Source organism: Mustela nigripes, chromosome 5, assembly GCF_022355385.1.
Source record: "Mustela nigripes isolate SB6536 chromosome 5, MUSNIG.SB6536, whole genome shotgun sequence".
Lineage (NCBI taxonomy): Eukaryota > Metazoa > Chordata > Mammalia > Carnivora > Mustelidae > Mustela > Mustela nigripes.
This window is the reverse complement of record NC_081561.1, coordinates 27,156,793-27,177,275: the sequence shown is the minus strand read 5'-3', so window position 1 is coordinate 27,177,275 and position 20,483 is coordinate 27,156,793. Positions and strand designations below refer to the sequence as shown.

Sequence of the window (20,483 nt, the reverse complement as noted above, 5' to 3'; positions counted from 1 at the left end):
AAACAGCCAAAGCAATTTTGAGAAAGAAAAACAAAACTGGAGGTATCACAATTTCAGATGTCAAGTTATATTACAAAGTGGTAGTAATTAAAACAGTATGGTATTGGCATAAAAATAGATCAATGGAGGGGCACCTGGGTGGCTCAGTGGGTTGATACCTCTGCCTTTGGCTCAGGTCATGGTCCCAGGGTCCTGGGATCGAGCCCCGCGTCGGGCTCTCTGTTCAGCAGGGAGCCTGCTTCCCTTCCTCTCTCTCTGCCTGCCTCTCTGCCTACTTGTGATCTCTGTCTGTCAAATAAATAAATAAAATCTTTAAAAATATATATAGATCAATGGAATAGAAGAGAAGCCCCAGAAATAAACCCACAATTATATGGTCAATAAATCTTCAACAAAGGAGGAAAGACTATCCATTGGGGGAAAAGTCTCTTCAACAAATAGTGTTGGGAAAACTGGATACCTACATACAAAAGAATCAAACTGGACCACTTTCTTTCCTTTTTTTTTTTTCTTAAGATTTTGCTTGTTTATTTGACAAAGAGAGAGATGGGGAGAGAGCAAGCATAAGCAGGGGGAGTGGCAGAGGGAGAGGGAGAAGGCTTCCCACAGAGCAGGGAGATCCATGAGATCCCAGGACCCTGGGATAAGGACCTGAACTGGGGTTGAAGGACCTGAATCCAGGACCTGAACCCAGGACCTGAACTGAACTCAGGCAGACACTTAACTAACTGAGCCACCCAGGTGCTCCCAGACCACTTTTTTTCACCACACACAAAAATAAATTCAAAATGGATTAAAGACCTAAATGTGAGACAGGAAACCATCAAAATCCTAGAACAGAACATAAGAAGTAATTTCTCTCACATCAGCCATCGCAACATTTTCCTATACACATACATCTCCTGAGGCAAGGGAAATAAAAACAAAAATAAACTATTGGGACTACATTTGAATAAAAAGTTTCTGCACAGTGAAACAATCAATCAACAAAACTAAAAGGCAACCTACTGAATGAGTAGAAGGTATTTGCAAATGATGTCTGATAAAGGGTTAGTGTCTAAAATATGTAAAGAACTAATACTACTCAACAGTGAAAAATAAATAATCCGATTAAAAGCAGACATGAACACTCATGTTTCTAAAGATGACATCCAGGGCCTCCTGGGTGGCTCAGTCGGTTAAGCATCTTCCTTCAGCTCAGGTCGTGGTCTCAGGGTCATGTGATCAAGACCCACATGGGCTCCCTGCTCTTCGGGGAGCCTGCTTCTCCCTCTCCCTCTGCCTGCTACTCCCCTTGCGTGTGCTCGCATGCTCTCTCTCTCTGTGTGTCAAATAAATAAATAAATCTTAAAAAAAAAAAAAGAAGGTATCCAGATGGCCAACAGACATATAAAAAGATGCTCAATGTCACTCATTATCAGGGAAATGCAAATCTGAACTACAGTGCGATGACACTTCACACCCATCAGAATGGCTAAAATAAAAAACACAAGAAACAACAAGTGTTGGCAAGGATGCAGATAAAAGGGACCCTCTTGCACTGTTGGTGTGAATGCAAACTCGCGCAGCCATTGTGGAAAACAGTATGGAATTTCCTTAAAGAGTTAAAAATGGAACTACCCTTGGTTCCAGTACCACACTACTGTGTATTTACCAAAAATACAAAAACACGAATTCAAAGAAATACATTCATCCCTATGTTTCTTGCGAGATTATTTATAATAACCAAATTATGGACACAGCCCAGATGTTCCATTGATAGATCAATGTACAAAGAAGAGGTTGTGCATATATATATACACAATGGAGTATTATTCAGCTGTTAAAAAAAATCTCACTATTTGCAATGACATGGATAAAAATAGAGTATTATGCTAAGACGGCCTGAAAAATACAATTACCATATAATCTCATTCATGTGAGGAATGTAAGAAACAACAAACAAGCAAAGGAAGGAAAAAAAGGGAAAGAGAGGGACAAACCAAGAAATAGACTCTTAATTATAGAGAACAAACTGATGGTTACCAAAAGGAGGTAGGTGGGGGGGATGGGTGAAATAGAGGGTGGGGATTAAAGGGTACACTTGCCATAATGAAAAAAATAAAAATAAAAAAATAATAATAAATAAATAAATAAATAAAACACACTCAAAAAAGCCAAACTCTTCAAGGGGCCACGAAACCCACAACTTCAAGGAAACAAACTCCTGGCTATGCAGAGGAGGGAGAGGAGAACGCTTTTATTCTTTTTTTTTATCCTTAAGAGATTGTTACCATAAATTCACAATGAATTGTCCTGCCACACACATACTCTTTTGAATTTGATCCTTTCTCAGAATATGATGTCTTTTGGGAAAGTTACTGTGGAAAATCAGTAAGAATCATTTATGAAGGGGCACATGAGTGGCCCAATCAGTTAAGCCTCTGCCTTCAGCTCAGGTCATGATCCCAAGGTTCTCCGATCAAGTCCCACATCAGGCTCCCTGATCAGCAGGGAACCTGCTTCTCCCTCTCCCTCTGCCTGCTGCTCCCCCTGTTTGCGCACACTCTCTCTCTTTCTCTGCCAAATAAATAAATAAAATCTTTTAAAAAATATTTCAGTCCAGGGGCGCCTGGGTGGCTCAGTCAGTTAAGCGGCTGCCTTTGGCTCAGGTCATGATCCCAGGGTCCTGGGATCAAGCCCCACATCAGGCTCCCTGCTCCCTCTCCCTCTGCCTGCCACTCTGCTTACTTGTGCTCTTTATCTCTCTGTTGAATAAATAATAAAAATTTTTAAAAACTTTTTCAGTCCAATTTAGACAACAAAATGCATATATGACTATCTGAGAAACTATTTGAGAACAACTCAAGCCAATGAATTTTATGGAGCATCTACTTAAAAAGTTAACAGTTTCTCATAACCTGCTAGGAGCCAGGCTCTGCAATAACCTCGGAATACTGCAACCAAGCAGAGAGGCCCCCTGCCCTAGGGAGCTCAGAAGGACAGACATGAAAAATACAGGAATGAGGTAGTAACTCTTACAAAAGGGGGAGCACCGGCTGCCACAGGAATGGAGAGCCAGAGGATGAAACACAGGATGGGTATCAGGGAAGGCCTCCCTCAGAAATGGACATTTAAACTGAGACTTAAAAGTAACCAAAATACAGGGGCACCTGGGTGGCTCAGTGGGTTAAAGCCTCTGCCTTCAGCTCAGGTCATGATCCCAGGGTCCTGGGATCGAGCCCCGCATCGGGATCTCTGCTCAGCATAGAGTCTGCTTCCTCCTCTTTCTCTGCCTACTTGTGATCTCTGTCTGTCAAATAAATAAATAAAATCTTAAAAAAAAAAAAAGTAACCAAAAACAAAGACATCTGAGCTGGCAGAGGAGAAAAACTGAGTTTATTGCTTCCTAGGCAAGGGAGAGCCATGTCTCCCCAGAAATAAGTTCAGCGGTCTCTCCAAGCAGAAATTGAAAGGGTAAGATGTAGGTCCAAAAGGGGGAAACCAATAAAGGAAGACTGAGTTCGAGTCTCTGGCTCCAGTGGGGGTTGTACACTCTACTTTGTAATCGGTCCTCTTCAGGTCTCGGTTCTCAAAAAGGCAAGCAGCTCTCAAAGAGATCCAAGACAGGGACTGTGATATCTTGGGGGACTCAGAGCCAAAGCAGGCAAAACCATATCTATTTGCTCCAAGGCTAGATAGATTTTTCCTTACAAAAGCTAAAAATGGGAGTAGAACAGGCAGAGAAAGAAAGGAAGGTGATGGAGGGCTCAGAGCTGCAGAGAATGGAACAAGTTAAAGGAACCAAGAGAGACTAGAGATACAGAAGCATGGAGGCAGAGAGGGTAGGGGCTTAGACAAAGCTGGTAAAGCAGGCTGGGTTAAGAAGGGCTTGGTAGACCATGTGCTGTGAATGAGATTGTGTGCCCCCAAGATTCATCTCTTGAAGCCCAAAACTTCAATGTGACTATATTTGGGGATAGGGATGAGGTCTGAAGAATGGGCCCCTAATTTGATGGGGTTTGTATCCTTATAAAAGGAGGAGAAGATACAAGGGATCTCTGTCTTCTCATGTACACACAGAGAAAAGGCCATATTTTCATATGTCCCAAGGGGGACAGTGGCCACCTACAAGTCAAAAGAAGAGGTCTCTGATCCTTTTGTGGTTCGCAAGAATGACGGTTGGGTGTTCATGCCATTGTGTGACATGTGCCTTTCCGAAACCTTATTACAACCTTGGCACACTGCCTTCCTGATGTGGGAAAAAAAGAAGAGGCCTCAGAATTAAACCTCATTGCTGACACCTTGATGTTGGACTTCCAACCCTCAGAACTGTGAGAAATTTCTGTTGTTTAAGCCACCCAGTCTGCAGTATTTTGTTATAAAATAATATGCCATATTGGTAATTTTGAACTAAAAACTCAATGAGGCTTTTTTTAAAAAATATTTATTTAGTTTAAGGGGCTCCTGGGTGGCTCAGTGGGTAAAGCCTCTGCCTTTGGCTCAGGTCATGATCTCAGGGTCCTGGGATCGAGCCCCACATAGGGCTCTCTGCTCAGTGGGGAGCCTGCTTCCCCCTCTCTGCCTGTCTCTCTATTTGTGATCTCTCTCTGTCAAATAAAATATTTTTTGAAAAAGATTTATTTAGTTATACGAGAGAGCAAGAGCATGAGCAGGAGGGACAGAGGGAGAGAGAATCCAAAGCAGACTCCACACTGGCCGAGCCCGATGAGGAGTTCAGTCTCCTAACCCATGAGATCAGGACCTGGGCCGAAACCAAGAGCCTGATGCTTAACCAGCTATACCCCTCAAGGCTTTAAGCTGGGGATATACATGCTCACAGTTAGGCCTGTGGAGGCTCACCCTGGCTGCAAAATGGGGAAGGAATCTGAGCAGGACAAGACTAAAAGCAGAGACACAAGGTCAGAGGTGAGTGTGGGACCCAGGCTAGAGAAAATGGAGGCAGGAAGTATGGTGAAGGGGAGTGGAGGAAAAGCAGACAGACTGGACAAACCTTTACAAGGTAAAATCAGCAGGACTTGGAGAATGTAAAGAGGAAGGAGGCAGATTCCAAAGTCCCTTAAGATATAGTTAAGATACTATACTAAGTCTTGGACTGGGAGTCTCAAGACTGAGGCTCTAATCTCAGACCTGCCACCAATAAATTACTCGGTGGCTTTGACCAAGTCACTTTATTGCCCTTTACTGCTTTAGTTTCCTTACATTACAGAAAGAGCTGGAAACCCATGATTCTGTGAAGTAAATGTGCTAACAAGGACAAATTAAAGCCATTGCATCATCTCCATCAAGGTTAGTTTGGGGACTCTTCCCCATGCTTTACTTAATACTATTGACCACATATACTTATAACTGACCATCAAGGACATCTTAGAATCTTCCACCTTACTTGTCTGTCTCCCTCAAAAGACTGAGGACTCCTTGGGGCAAGAACCAGGTAACCTTTTCCCAGAATCAGGTCTCGTATGGTGACTGATTTATTATATTTGTTAAATCGATTATATTAAAGTGCTGAGAGGACAGGTGTATGGTTATTCTAGGAAGGTGTCTTGGTGCGATGTGTTGTGTGTTTTCTGTATACGGAGCGCTGTGGTAGATGCTAGGTCCACAGAGTAAACAAGCGAGCAAGTCATGGACCTTACGTCAAGTCAAGCAGCTTAGACAGACATTAAACACATGAGGACAAAAATGATGGTTTATTTCTAGTTGTGGTAAGTGCTACAAGGAAAAGTACTGGGTACTCTGAGTGTATAATAGAGAGACATAACTTGGGGGTAAACGAAAGGTTTTCCTGAAAGAATGACCTTTATGATTACACACATGGGTTGATTTACTCACAGAATGAAGAGGGAAGAGAAGAAGAGAGGGGAGCAGGAAGAGGGAAGAGGGATGGAGAGGGAGAGTGACTTCTAAGTAGAAGGAATAACAAGCATGCATGGAGGCCTGAGGCAGGAAGGAGTTCTGGTGAGGAGAATACTAGAAGGAAGCCCACCAAAATGGTAGTGTTAGTTAAAATCAGGTTGCAGAATCATGGGTTCTTTCCATTTTCTTCTGTATACATTTTTCATTTTACAGATTTTCACCAACAAACATGTATTGTTTTAGTTATCAGGGGCAAGGGAACAGCATTGTTAGCTTAAACAAAATAATAAATGATCAGAGAGAATGAAAGTCATGGGAGGAGGAAGCATATTCCAGAAGGATTGGGAACGTAAGCGGTGAGTAATTCCTACGTGGGAGAGAGCAATAAGCACATTGGTGGGACTGGAACAAAGCAGCCAGGGTGACTCACAAATGAGGCAGTTGAAGCCAAGTCCACCAAGGGCCATGAAGATGAGGCCAAAGAGTGGGGGTAAGATGAGAAGTTACAGGGAGTTACGTTCAGGGGGCTTGAGCAGAGAGAATACAGCTTTTAGCAGAGGCAAGCAGGATGGGGAGAAAGCAGAGGCAAAAAGACCCCCTGAGCAGGCCCTCCAGGGCTGGTGCTGGACAGCGAGGACCTGATGAGGACAGTAGTCCTACAACACAGAGCCGGCTTTGGTCCTCTGTTACTTCCCAGGTTGGGCTGCCCCATGCTTTCTGCCCGTACAGCGGAAGTGGAAACGGTGGTTTCCGAAGGACCTTCCTGATCTGCTATCTCAGAGAAAGAAACTGCTAGCCCAAGGACATTTCTAAAGAGATAACGTCAAAGATTGGCTTGGGTGGAAAGGGGTGTAGGGCATAGGATAGGCAGGGGATGGAAAATTGAGATCTGATATAAGTTTTAAGATCTGTTTTCCCACCCACTCCTGATCATGATAAACACCCCTGCCACCCCGACTGTGTCCATCGCCAGAGTTCCCCCCGCCTCTAGGCTGTGAAACATGTTTAGGGCTGGGATGTGAGTTGAGGAGGGGGTGGAAATTGGCTCCCCTCCTCTCTCTGAGCTGGACGCACAGGAATTGCTTCAGCTGCTTCCCTTCCAGCCGTCCTGTTCTTCCTCCGTAGTTACCTCACATCACCCTCTAATTGCTCCACCTGAAAGCTCCTGGGCGTCTCCCACTCCCTCACACTCCTAACAAGAGTGCTGCCTTACTCCCTGCTAGCGCAGAGAGACAAAAAGCAGCTTCATCCTGGCCTTCCAGCCCATGAGTTGAATGCAGCCTTAGAGTCCCTGGCCCATGACTACTCTCCTGAGGAAAGAGATACAAAATTACATTAAATCATCATATTAAGGGATGCCTGGGTGGCTCAGTGGGTTAAAGCCTCTGCCTTCAGCTTGGGTCACGGTCTTAGGGTCCTGGGATTGAGCCCCACATTGAGCTCTCTGCTCAGCAGGGAGCCTGCTTTCCCCTCTCTCTCCTGCCTGCCTTTCTGCCTACTTGTGATCTCTGCCTGTCAAATAAATAAAATCTTTTTTAAAAATCATCATATTAAATGGGTGTATCAAATTCAGGACCAGTCAGTCGGTCAGTGGCTAAGGGATCTCTGTTCGTAGCCTTGGTGTTGAACCTGGGCTGTTGTGAGTATGGAGGAAGCAGGGACACTGAAGAAACAGTCCCGGTCTCCACAGGTTTTATTTGCTCTTCAGAGGCATCCAGTTCTTAGTAGAAGCAACATCAACCCAGCAACCCTGGGTCCATGTTAACCACAGAGCTCCTGCTAGGTCATCTGGGCTAGCACACTTACCAGTCTGTTCTAAGCCTCAGGTCGTTCCTTCCATTGCTGTTGTTATTGATGGTTGTTGAATAAAGGGGCTGGTCATAAGAAGTAAATGGAAGGCTTTGCAGAATAGAACTGACTACATTTTCCAAAGATGAGTGCCCCTCCCTTCCCTGCTCTTTGGTCATTTTATAGTCTCCAGGGTAGGGTCCTGTTCTGACCCCTTGAATCTGGGTGGGGCTATGACCGCACCAACCAATGGGATACAGGGAAAACAATGTAGATCATAAGAAAGGTGAGGTCATAAAAGGAATACAGCTCACACCTGCTTCTTTCTTCCAGTAATCCTAGCCACTCTGCAGGAAAAACCCAATCTAGGCCCCCAGGAGAGAAACTGGAGCCCCCAGCCAACAGCCAGCATCCACTGTCAGGTATGAGGGGGAAGAATCCTGAAGATGATTTGGGGCCCCAGTTTTGAGGCTTTCTGCTGCAGCCTCAGACATCATGGAACAAAGACCAGCCATCCCTACTGGGCTCTATCCAAATTCCCAACCCTCAGAACCCGTGAATATAACAAATGGTGTCTCGTGCTCCTAAGTCCTGGGGTAATCTGGTAGGCAACATTAGGTAACCAGAACATAGAGTAATCTTAGGGCGAGCAAGAATGAGCACATATCAACTGAAGTAGGAAGTGCCCTAAAAGAGTTAAGAATCAGAATGGAATGGCATTAAACACGGAAAGCATTACTAGCTCCCACCATGTGGTTTCAAAGCCAGCTCTGCTGTCAAGTTGTTCCCTCAAAGGCCACCAACAACATCTGAACTAACAAAAAATAAAAACAAAACACCTCTACTTTTTTTCCATACTCATCCTTCTTCTGTTGACTTCCAGGGACAATGTAAGTTCAACTACCACACTAAAATACCTTTCTACTGATCTCTGCCTTGTTATATTCATGGATTCCTCTTCTCCCACCTACCTTCCTTCTAGGGTATAACCAACTTACTTTCCAAAGTCTTATGCCCCTCTCTCTATCCAGGGCACTCGAAGAGCTCATTCTTTCTTACTGGAACTATCATCTGTCTGCTGAAGTCCCTCACTCCAGTCTCTGCTTAGCTAGCCCTATCCTTCTACATGAACTCCTATTTTGTAGCTCCCATTTCCCACTAGTCATATAGCAATACCTTATTTCTTTGCCACCTCAAATCCAACACCCCAAAATTGACACACTGAAATGGATGCTGTCTGGGCCCCTCTCAGGTCCTTTTTAGCAGCCAGTCCACTCATCACTCACAAGCATGTGGTCTAAAAACCACACATGGCTGTTCCCTTTTCTGTTGAATTTCTCTGGACCAAATGGGACCCAAACCTTCCCCCACTTACATGTACTTTGGGCAGACCTGTGTCAATGACTGCCTGATGTAGGGCCTCAAAACACCAGCCCCCTTGCCTCCAGCTGGAGCCCACTCTTGTGCCATCTGTGCCAAGAGCCTCCCTGTGGGCTCAGCTTCTTCCCCTTTGCCATCCCATTTCCCACTCTCCTCCTCCTCCCTCAATCAATCCCTTGAACAAAAGTCCCATGCCAGGTTCTGCTTCTAAGTGACCCAATCAAAAACACCTACCAAGGTAGATTTGCTCTATTTACCCTGTAAATGCTGTGTGCTGGCCACCCCAGTCTGAAACTCCCTATCAGGCCAGACATCAATTTGAACATATTTTCTAGCAAATGCCTCTCAGATGTACTCCTACCTCACAGCTGGATTGTGAAATCAGTCTCCCCTCCACCCAGCCTGATGTTTCCTGTTATTCCACCCTTCCTCAACATGTCTAGCATGTCAGTGCCAGATTAAAATTTTTTAAATGCCTCTGATTGTACAGCACCCCTACTCAAAAGTTCAATGCCTCCTGTTTCTAATGGTACCAGATAAAAATCCTTTTGTCTGCTTTCCTGGACCCTGACTGAGATCTGGCTTCCATCTTGTTTATTTAATCTCATTTTCAGTATTTCTAATTTTCTATTCCAGCCAGCCCCTTCAGAGTTCCACAAACGACACACATTCCTGTCACAGGACTTTCCCCTCTCATCTTTACTTTCCTAAGTCCCACCAACTAGCAAGAGTATAACCAGAATCAACATTGAGTTCGCTCCCTGGTAAATCAGAAGCTGTTCTGGGTTTTCCCACAAAGAAAATTTTATTTGCAGCAAATAAGGAGATCATGGGGAATACCTTCCAAAGATTTGACTTCCTGAGCAAGGGCGATGAGTTCCTTTTATTTAGGGTTAGGATGAATATTTATTTATTTATTTATTTATTTATTTTTTTTTTAAGGATTTTATTTATTTATTTGTCAGAGAGCAAGCGAGAGCGAGCACAGGCAGACAGAGAGGCAGGCAGAGTCAGAGGGAGAAGCAGGCTCCCTGCGGAGCAAGGAGCCCGATGCGGGACTCGATCCCAGGACGCTGGGATCATGACCTGAGCTGAAGGCAGCTGCTTAACCAACTGAGCCACCCAGGCGTCCCTAGGATGAATATTTAGATAAAGAAGCCTTTGTCATCAAATGTAGAGGCAGGCTTAAGGCCGTGCATGAGTCTTAAGGAAACATGTCTGCACACACATTGTATGTTATGTAAATGAGACTGAGGCTCCTCCTTGGGTGGAGGTTTTAGTATTATAATTAGGAAAAGGTAATTGTAGGTCATTCTATCATCCATCTGTGCAGAAGTGAGTTGGGGGCTAAGCTTAAACTGGTCTGGGAGGTCTGAGCCAGCGAGAGGTCCTGTTAGGGCAATTCCTCCTGCTTGAGGGCTGGTTTTGCTTTCCATTTGCCTGAGTTATGAGATAAGCTGGAGGGGCACTTCAGTGGTGCAGTTGGTTGAGCATCACACTCACAGTTTCAGCTTGGGTCATGATCTCTGGGTCATGAGATCGAGCCCCACATCAGGCTTCTTGTTTCATTGGGTTTTTCCTCTCTCCCTCTCCCTCTGACCCTCCCTCTGCTTTCTCTCTCTCTCAAAATAAATAAATCTTTTATAAAAAGAAAGAGAGATAAGCTAGAAAGAAGAGCTCAAGGAAAAATGTGGGACAAAGATTGGTGAGTATAAGCTAGTGGTCAGTAAAGGTCAAGCCCAGGGTTCTAGCTGGTAATAGGAGGGATGGCCAACTGCCTTCCCATAGCTTCTCGATCCTTTGCCCCAGTTTCCAGCTGGGCACATAGCTGCCTGGAGTAAATAAACATGTGCAGGCCTCCCTTGCAGCTAGATATGGTTAAGTGACTTCATTCACCTCAGCCTATTTCATATAAGCAGAAATGTTGTGCATTACTTCTGTCAAAGATCTTAACAGAAAGGAGAGTGTTTCTTTGCCTTTCTCTTCCCTACTGGCTGTAATGTGGAGCTTGAGCAGTGTTGGGGAGGAAGAATTTCCTCTGTCCTGCAAGGTCCTTCTAGCTGGACTAAGAATCAAATTGACATGAGAAAGATTAACAGAAGAAAACAAATTTGGTAGCGTATGAAATTCCAAAGACAATGAGGCAACATGACACTTACACGAGCTTGGGAGAGGATACAAAGGAGTGAAAAGGAGTGAAAGACCATTAGTGGTAAGGTGTAAGGAGATATTTAGAAAACAAAGGTCTAAAAAAAGAAAAAGAAAAGAAAAGAAAAAAAACAAAGGTCTCCCTATTTTGCAGATAAGTTTCCTAGTTAAAGTGGAATCTCTGTAAATAGCTCTCTTTGGTACAAAAGAGCTCTCTGGTACAATCAGGCCATGAGGGAAAGGTGAAGAGCTTCTCCTAATCAGCTGCTACCTTTTGATTGCTTTTTATTCAAAATAATGTTCATGCCAGACTGGCCTATCTTGGGGAGGCCAGCCCTTGGCCCCTACAACTGCCATCTTAGATCATGAAGTAAAAGCCATGTTTTAAGGATAGAGAAGCAACAAAGTAGAGCTCCTAGCCAAGCCCAGACTACCTTCCCAAATCTAGAGAATGAACTTACATGTAGTAAACCACTGTTGTTAGTGTTTTTACTCACAGCTGAATCTAATCCTAACTAATTCTTCATGGTTCTACTCACATTTTGTGAAGAAAGAAGTGGAGGCGATGGTGTATGGGTAAATGATTAATAGCTACCTTGGGGACAGACCCTCATTTGCAATATTTCCAATTTCCATGACGTAAATATTCCCATCACGGTCAACTTCAAGCTACCAATGTTATGTCAATTGGCTCACAAAAATCCCGAAAATCAAATGATTGGCTCTTGTGAGCTGGTATGAGCTGGCTTCTGCAAACCACTGGGGAAGGACTGGGATGGCAATGATATTTAGTGGAACTTGCTACATGATAGGCACTGTGATAGGTATTTTGCATACATTACCTTCTTTTTTTTAAAGATTTTATTTATTTATTTGACATAGAGAGAGTACAAGCCGGGGAAGCAGCTGGCAGAGGGAGATGGGGAGAGGGAAGGAGGCTCTTGGTAGGCAAGGAGCCCAACACAGGGCTCCATCCCAGGACCTTGGGATCATGACCTGAGCTTAACCACCTGAGCCACCCAGGAGCCTCCACATGTATTATCTTCTTTAATCCTCAACCAACTGCTGAGCAGCAAAGCCAAATTTCTCTAACCATTAACACCTTTTAGGAAATATTTCAATACCAATGGATTTTTTAAAAATACCTTTTCTATAACCTTGGAAGATATATTGGTCACTCCTATTACAGATAATTAGAAAAGGTAGGAAATGGAGGTTAGAAAGAGAAAATGGGGTGTGGTGGATTTGTTCTGGGGTATGATCATCTAGCACACACTTTCTCTTCCTCTCACAACAATCACTAGATTGATTGGGGAGTTACCTCTTTGCGGTCAGTTGTAATGACTGTCAGATAAAGTGTCCTTTCTCTGTCTAGCTCCTACCTAAACTAGGCTAACCAGGCTCTCTCTGCTGGGGCTTGGGATGATGAACATGAGTCGGAGAGAAGGAAAAATCTGATTGTCACTCATTCATCCAGCAGATGGCAAGGGCAAGACTGAATCCCCCGGAGCTGCATTCATTGTTGGTTCCCTAAGCCTGGTTCTCTAGCTTTCCCTTGATTCTGTGAGCTATCCGATACCCTCCCAATACTCAACTTTTCAGTCTAAGCTAGCCATAATGAGTCTCTGTGGCTCAAAACCAAAGAAATGCAAAGGAAAAAAGACAGAAGCTTTAGAAAAAATTAAAGGAAGCTGAGCCAATGTGCACAGAACTTTAGAAAGACATTTCTAAATCACTACCAACAGGGAGGTAACCATGATTATGTAAGGAGAATTGAGACACCCAGTCAGAATGCTGGGCTGGAGTTTTATTCATTCTGCATTGCAAGAATTATGGGCAGAACTGACATTACATAACCCTGAGTGGTGAGTAGGTGTTAGAGCTATACCACAGGAGGCTCATCACAGGGTTATTAAGTAAAGGCAACTCAAATAGTTTTATAACTAAAGTGTTGAAGTTATTCTGAATATCTAGAATCACAGAAAATGTGTGGGAGGTTTGTTGTTCTTAATATGTTGATCATTTAGATGGGGGATCGGAGAGAAAACACAAACCACTAAGCACTCAGTCAACATTTTATCCTCTGGAAAGTAAAGAGAATTTATGATCATCTCATTAAAAACTAGAAGCAATGGAGAATCTGACAAGTTTGTAGTATGGAAGCCAGAAGTTGTATTTGGGTTTGTGGGACTGCCCCGCGTTCTTGCTAGGTCTGTGCCTCAACCAAAACTTTCCTTCCTCACTCCATCGTGCAGTGATCTCACCCTGCTCTGAATTCCTAGAACACTTGCTTTCTGTATCAACATTCCATTCATTTGACATTCATCACAATGATTTGCTGAGGAAAAGTGCCTATAATCTCTAATATACCAAACAAATGTTAGTTATTATGCTATTGTGTGTGTGCATATACATGTCTACACATATATAATGTATATAATATATGCATGTTGGTGTATACATATAAAATACATAAATACATGTGTATATGTATGGTTCTATAGTTATTTTGTGTTTCTCTTGTTTTCCCTTCACTGAGTTATAAGCTTCTTGAGTCATATTTTATCCATTTTTCTGCCTTCTACAGCTATCAGTTGAATCTAATCCTAACTAACACTCAATCAACCTAATGACTGATGTTAGTCAACCTAACTAACCTGATGTTAGTCAACTAACATCAATCAGCCTACTGATGTTTTAAGTGTGGGGACTAACTTTTACCATTTCACAAGCACATAACTTTCAGCCACTTACCTTCACTCCCTTCAGTGTCCTACAAGGCTGCTAGGAGGATCATATAAAGTAATGGGCACAGAGCACCCTGGATGCATTAATTTCCTGTGGCCTATGACAGAAAGAACGTTGTAATTTTAGTTCCTCCTTCCATCTCCTGTCTTCTTTTTCTCAGAAGTTTGGGTCATGGATTTGATCAGAGATACATTTCTCAATAACAGATTTCTGAAGTGACTCCTAGACCTCTGAATGGGAAGTATGCAACATAATCTAACAAGAAAGGACTAATCTATGCTGTTTTTAAAGTGTTGAAAGCAAGGTAAAGCCATCAGCTGTGATAAATATTTCCCTATGCACTATCTTTCCTTCTCTCACCTCATTATCTAACCCAGTATTGTCCAAGAACTTTCTACGATGATGGAAATGTGCTATATCTACTCTTGCCAATATGATAACCACTAGCCACATGTGGTTACTATGTACTTGAAATGTGGTGATGCAAATGAAAAACTGAATTTTAGATTTTTCTTTAATTAAAATTTAAAGAATCACATGCTACCTATGGAACAGCACAGAGCTAAACTAAGAGAATCTAGGTGGGTCTCTTCATTCATTCATTCACTCATTCACCATTCAGTCAAAATCTTTTGAGTACCTAATATGTGTCAGGTGCACTACTAAGCTCTGAAAGTGGCTTCAATGATGGTCTCTCATCCGAAAGAGTTCAAAAATTGTCTAAGGAAACAATCCTTTGAGATGATCTCAAGTCCTTATCTTGCTGGAGGAGATTTCTTAGGCCTGGGTCACCCTGCAGATAACTTACCTTCCTGACTTCACCTGCTGGATTAGAATCTTTGCCTGAGCTAGAGGCAGTTCTCCAAGGCAGCTAAGAGGCCGGTGATATGGCCAACAGGGCCGCCCACCAAGGTTATTCTATCTTGGAGGCTGAGTGCACAACCTATTCAGAGTTTGAAAGTGAGCCACAAGCAAGGATGCAAATGTCAGAGCAGTGTAAAACCCCAAAGACACCAAGAGCCAGGGCAGTAAGCCAAATAATAACATTAATAATGAGGATTGTTGAGAGACAGGAAAACACAGAAATTGGTTGCTCTTTCTAGGAGCCAAACTTCCTGGATGGCGATCCCAACTGTGCCCCTGTCCTGCTATGTAACATCTCTGTGCCATCCCTTCACTTGTAAAACAGATGTTATTATGGCCCTCCTTTCAGAGGCTTACCGTGAACACTAGATGAATTTGAACATGGAAATGAACCCAGCTGAACTAGCCAATATGCCGTGCTACTGGGCTTCTGAATGAGGTTGACCAGAATTCCAATCTATCTCTTACTACTTTATATTTATACAACCTTGAGAAAGTGAGCTGCCTCACTGAACCTCTCATCTTCCTCATTTGCAAAGCGAAGGTATAAATAATAATAGTAGGGGGTGCCTGGGTGGCTCAGTCAGTTACATGTCCGACTGTTCAGGGCTGTGAGACTGAACCCTGCGTCACTCAGCAGGGAGTCTGCTGGGAATTCTCTCTCTTCCTCTGCCCCTAGCCCCCCCCCCAAATAAATAAATAAATCTTAAAAATAATAATGATGATCATGATAGTAGGGATTTGTGAAGCCTTAATGAATGGATTTCTGTATAGCCATTGGAAAGAACAGCGCCTATAAGGCAGTGTGGGCTCGTGTTACTGTACATGATGCATGGGGCCTGTACAGAGCCAAGCAGCAGAAGCTGAGCAGGGAGTGAGGCTGACAGAGATACTGAGCCACAGGGTGGTCTCGGGGGCAGGTGGGGTATGTTCCTGGAGCTGCTATAGTTCCAAGGGAAACTGCTGAGACATCCTGAGGACATGCCATTGTTCTAGGCAATGGGTGGCTAACCAGCAGACAGTTGCATTCTGGCCCAACCCTGTCGCCTGAGGTAACCTGAGAACCTGTTCTATGATGAAGAAAGCATTTTTCACTTGGCAGATTTGGTAGACAGGGACTTTTTTGTTTGTTTTGTTTTGTTTTTTAAGTAAGCTATGCTTAGCCCAAATTAGGGCTTGAACTCACCACCCTGAGATCAAAAGCTCCATACTCAACCAGCTCAGCCAGCCAGCCACCCCAGCAACAGAGATGTTTTGAGGCAGCTTCCTTGAACTGTTCTGTCAAGGAATAAAATGGTAAATGGCTCTGGAAACATCATGGCAATTTCTTTTTTAAATTTCTTATAAAGTTAAATCTACACCTAATTATACTACTCCTAGACATTTACTCAAGAAAAATAGGAATACATGTCCACAAAAAGTTATATAAAACATTCACAGTAGCTTTATTCATCATAGCCAAAAAAGAAGGAAAAAAACCACAAATGTCCACCAACAGCAAAAGAGCAGACAAATGTAGTATGTTTATACAATGGAATACTATTCAGAAATCAAAAGGAAAGATCTACTCATTCACACAAGAACATGGGTGAATCACAGAGAATGTTACACTGAGCAAAAGAATCCAGACATAAAAGAGTGCCTAGTATAATTTTACTTATATGGCATCTATATGAGTGCCTAGTATAGTTTTACTTATATGGCATTTATATGACATTTTAGAATAGGCAAAAACTACAGAGATGGAAATCAGAGCAGTGGTTGCTGGGGGCTGGGAGTAGAGAGCAGGTATGGACTACAAAGGGGGATGAGGAATTTTCTGGGGCATTGGAAATACTCTGTATCATGACTATAGTGACATTTGCACAATGTACGAGTTTGTCAAAACTCATCAAACTATATCCCTAAAGAGGATGCATTGCACTATCTGTAAGCTGTACGTCAGTATGCCCGGCTTTCAACAAAAACACAGTATGGAACTTGCTGGTGCACCAAGCACCAATTTGCTTGGTGCACCAGCAAATTCCATGTGAAGGAGTAGGAGTCAGAAACAGGATGAACACAACCTACAGGAATGGGTTGAGAATATTTGCTTCATACATCTCTTTCTGGTTTTCTTTAAATGCTGACAATTTAATAAGTTTTTGTTTTTGTTTTGCCTTGTTAAAAGGTTCCTGGCATCAGAATGGCTTCATCACAATGTCTGGTGGTGGTGATGAAGTCCCAGAACCTAAGTCAGGTTTGGTGGGGTGATGAGGTTCGGAGCCGACGACTAAAGAAAGAATTCTTAAGACATCATTGGTGCAAAATGGTGGTTTATTAAAGCACGGGGACAGGACCCGCGGGCAGGAAGAGCTGCTGCCCCGGGTTGTGAGGAGTGGCTGGTTATATACACAGGAGTTGGGTAGGTGAGGACAAAGGGGTGTTCAGAAGGGCTATTGGGGCAAAGAATACTATCAGGATATTGAAGGCTTAGTTGCTATCAAGTAAAGACAATTGGAAGTCTGGTGGAATGTTACAATCCTGCTATCAAGCATCCTTGTTAATGAGATTTAGGTTTAGAAGAAATTTAACTTTATTTACTTTTCCTTCTACCTCCTCCTCCTTCGGTTTTTTATGGAGGGGAGGGTGACATTAGGGCTTGAGGAACTGAGTTCTGTGTCTTTGGAAATTGGGCTATTGATAAGGTAACACTTTGTTGTAATCTCAAGGACATTTGCAAACCAAGGGAGACTCCTGTCTTGCAGGATTCTGATCTCAGCAAGTTAACTATTTATCGTTTTATGGCAGTCAGGGGTGCCTGAGGAATGCTACACCTATGGAGGGGAGCGGGTGGAAGGGGGGGGGGGGCAAGGCGCCAGCTTTTGCTTTGTCCTCAGCCAGCCTCCTGCTCCCTCATCAGTGGTGACCAGAAAGGGTACTAGCATGTCCAAACAATCAGATCAATAGACACAGGGGCACCTGGGTGGCTAGTCAGTTAAGTGTCTGACTCTCAGGGTTGTGAGATCGATCCCCACAGCAGCCTCCATGTTCAGCAGGGAGTCTGCTTGAGATGCCCCCTCTGCCTCTCCCAATAGTGCTCTCTCTTTCTCTCTCTCTCAAATAAATACATTAAAAATAAAAAATCAATGGACAAATGACTATCACTGTGTTTGATGCCTTAAGAGGTTCATGTACAAAGTAGGTGAACTAAAACTGCATGTGGGAGTCAGGGCAGGCTCTTCTCAGGAAAATGGAGAGGAAAGAGAAGAAACCATATGTGTGAAGGGTCCAGTGGGTATGAGTTTGGCACATGTGAGAAAAGGCACAAAAAATCTGACGTAGTACTGTATCTCAGGGCACCAGGACAGCACTGGGGGAGTTGAGAGAGAAGGCCTGGACGCAGTTGCCTGGATTCAGGTTGAGAAGCCAGAGCGGCCCCACTAGAGAGCTTGAGGGCACAGAAGTCGCTAGGCAGGCACTGACTTGGCCAAGTCCATCTTTTAACAAGAAAGCTGTGGGAAGACAAAAGAAGATGGACTGTGGGGAGAGGAGTTAAGAAGGTTCTTCGTGGCCCATCCTTGTCATAATTTCCACTAAAATAAAATATGCCTTTCTGGTCATGGACTACTCTGCATGCCAAAAGTATTAGGTAAGTCTCAGTTAGTATAAAGCGGGCCTGAGGGTGGTTCAGCCTCCCTGTACTTTGGGACCCCTCGTTTCTTTTCTGAACTGGGGACCCCTAGCTCCCAAGCAACCCCTTAGTTTAGGCTCCCAGGGGGAGCACTGCTCTGTCTGTTTCAGGGATACAGCAGTTACAGGAGCACACCCAAACAGTCAAGTTTCATGGTAAAGACCGAGAGGCCAGCCTCTGGTGTGAGGCTGGTAAAGACCCAGCCTCCCCTTGTGAGCAATCCCCTTCCATGCTGGGTGGGATTTCCTGGGGGAAAAAACTGACCAATCGTCTGGGAAGGGAGACTGTCATGGATCGGTAGCGTCAGGGCCACCCCAGAGCCAGGATGACGGTGACATGAGGCTGAGACACTCCAGGGAATCCGTGAGGCCATGGAGAGAAAACATGAGGGAAGGCAGGGCTACAGTCTGCCTGGCCCAGCTTCCTCTTTCATGAGCTCATGGTCAAAGTCAGGCCAGGCAGGAGGGTGCCAGAGATTGAGTGAGTATGTTTTTTCCCTAACTTGGTTCTGAGTCACACAGGCACCTACCCTTCCCAGAAAACCGCTTCAGGGCTCACCCCCTGGCAGCCGGTCAAGCCCCAGACTAACACGCAAGAGAGCCAGGTGGGAGCTGGAGACCTGCCAACCGGGAGCACTCATTCCACCCCCAGAAGCCTCTCCCAACCTTCAAAGACTAAGGGCCTACAGCAGCTGCGTTAGAAGCAGGAGAGAGACTTAGTTTAACTTTTGAGAACCCAGGGGAGACGATGTTGAATCATGGGGTTGCAAAAGAGGGAGAAACATCAGAGAGCCTTTAATCTAAGCACTTGGCTTTACAGATCAACTCATCCAGTAAATACACGGTGTCTGAAAAGGCAGGACAAAGGGGGAAGTACTGCTTTTGTTGCACTTTCCCCTCCCCCACCACCCATATTGTGCTTTGAGTTAAATCGCATTCTCCAGTGCTGATATGGGAGCTATCTACACAGAGAGGCAAGCCTCTTCCCTTTTGAAGAGCTCTGGGACATTAATGGATTAAAGGGCCCTACATTTCCAGCCTTTTCAGGAAGCTGGTATTGATGGAGAAGCACAGCTTTAAGCACTGAATGTAGAGCAGTGAACAAGATGGATAAAGTCCTGTTCTCATGAAGGTATTACCCAGCAGGAAACTGAGGCCAAAGGGAGGAGCTACAACACTGGGTCCTGGGAGGCCAGAGCTGGCAGAACATCAGGAACATTGGGTCCCTTCTCAGCTCCCCACTCTCAGCAGCCTCCAGGGAATTTAGGTTGAGTTGAGCTGCGCCAGGAGGGGCCAACCTGCGTCCCAAGGCAGGGGATACCATGTTCTCATGTGACCTTGCCCTGGTTCTCCAGGCATTCTTGCCTTCCTTTTGCATCAGGGAAAACCACCTGGGACTGATCTTGACCCTGGTAAGGCCTGAATCGGTGTCTCTGACAGTCATTTATTAACTTGCTGCCAAGAACTCCCCACCCCACCCTACCACCGTGCCTCTGGCAAGAATTGTTCCAACTAGAATGATGTGCATGGGGCCAGGGGAATGTATTTAAAATCAGTCACATTGGCTGAACAAGAACTAGGAATGCAGAAGTCTTTGCTTCTTTGGAGAAAAGAAAAAGCCACAAAACCTGCCCTGAGATGGAGAGGGAGGGAAGGGGGGGTGGGGCAAGGGCTGAAAACAGAAATTCTATCTCCTGATGAGCTTAGCACTTGGAGGCTATTTTGTCATCCTGGTTTCCTACTCCTGGATTAGCTCACTGTTGCCCACTGCTCCTCCGAAGCAGCCCCTCTTTGTATCATCATAATCATGGCCATCCCAGAAGAAGCACCTACTATGTGCCTAGGAGCAGTACCCTTGTATCCTCAATCCTCACAGTAACCTTAAAACCAATATGCCCACTTTTCAATTGAGGAGACATTTTCAGAGGAGCTAAGTAGCTGGCCCAGTATCATGTACTTACTTAATAGGAAGCATAGCCGGAATTTAAACCCAGTTTCCTCTAATATCAGTGTCTCCTTTCTAT

General features: G+C 44.2%; 1 non-coding gene across 1 annotated transcript; it reads left to right on the top strand.

The window, feature by feature from the left end:
- The first annotated feature begins 4,133 nt into the window (after positions 1-4,133).
- Positions 4,134-4,237, top strand: LOC132018903 (small nucleolar RNA U13). The gene has a single exon (XR_009404677.1). It is a non-coding gene; the product is annotated as a small nucleolar RNA U13 (small nucleolar RNA).
- Positions 4,238-20,483: the final 16,246 nt, after the last annotated feature.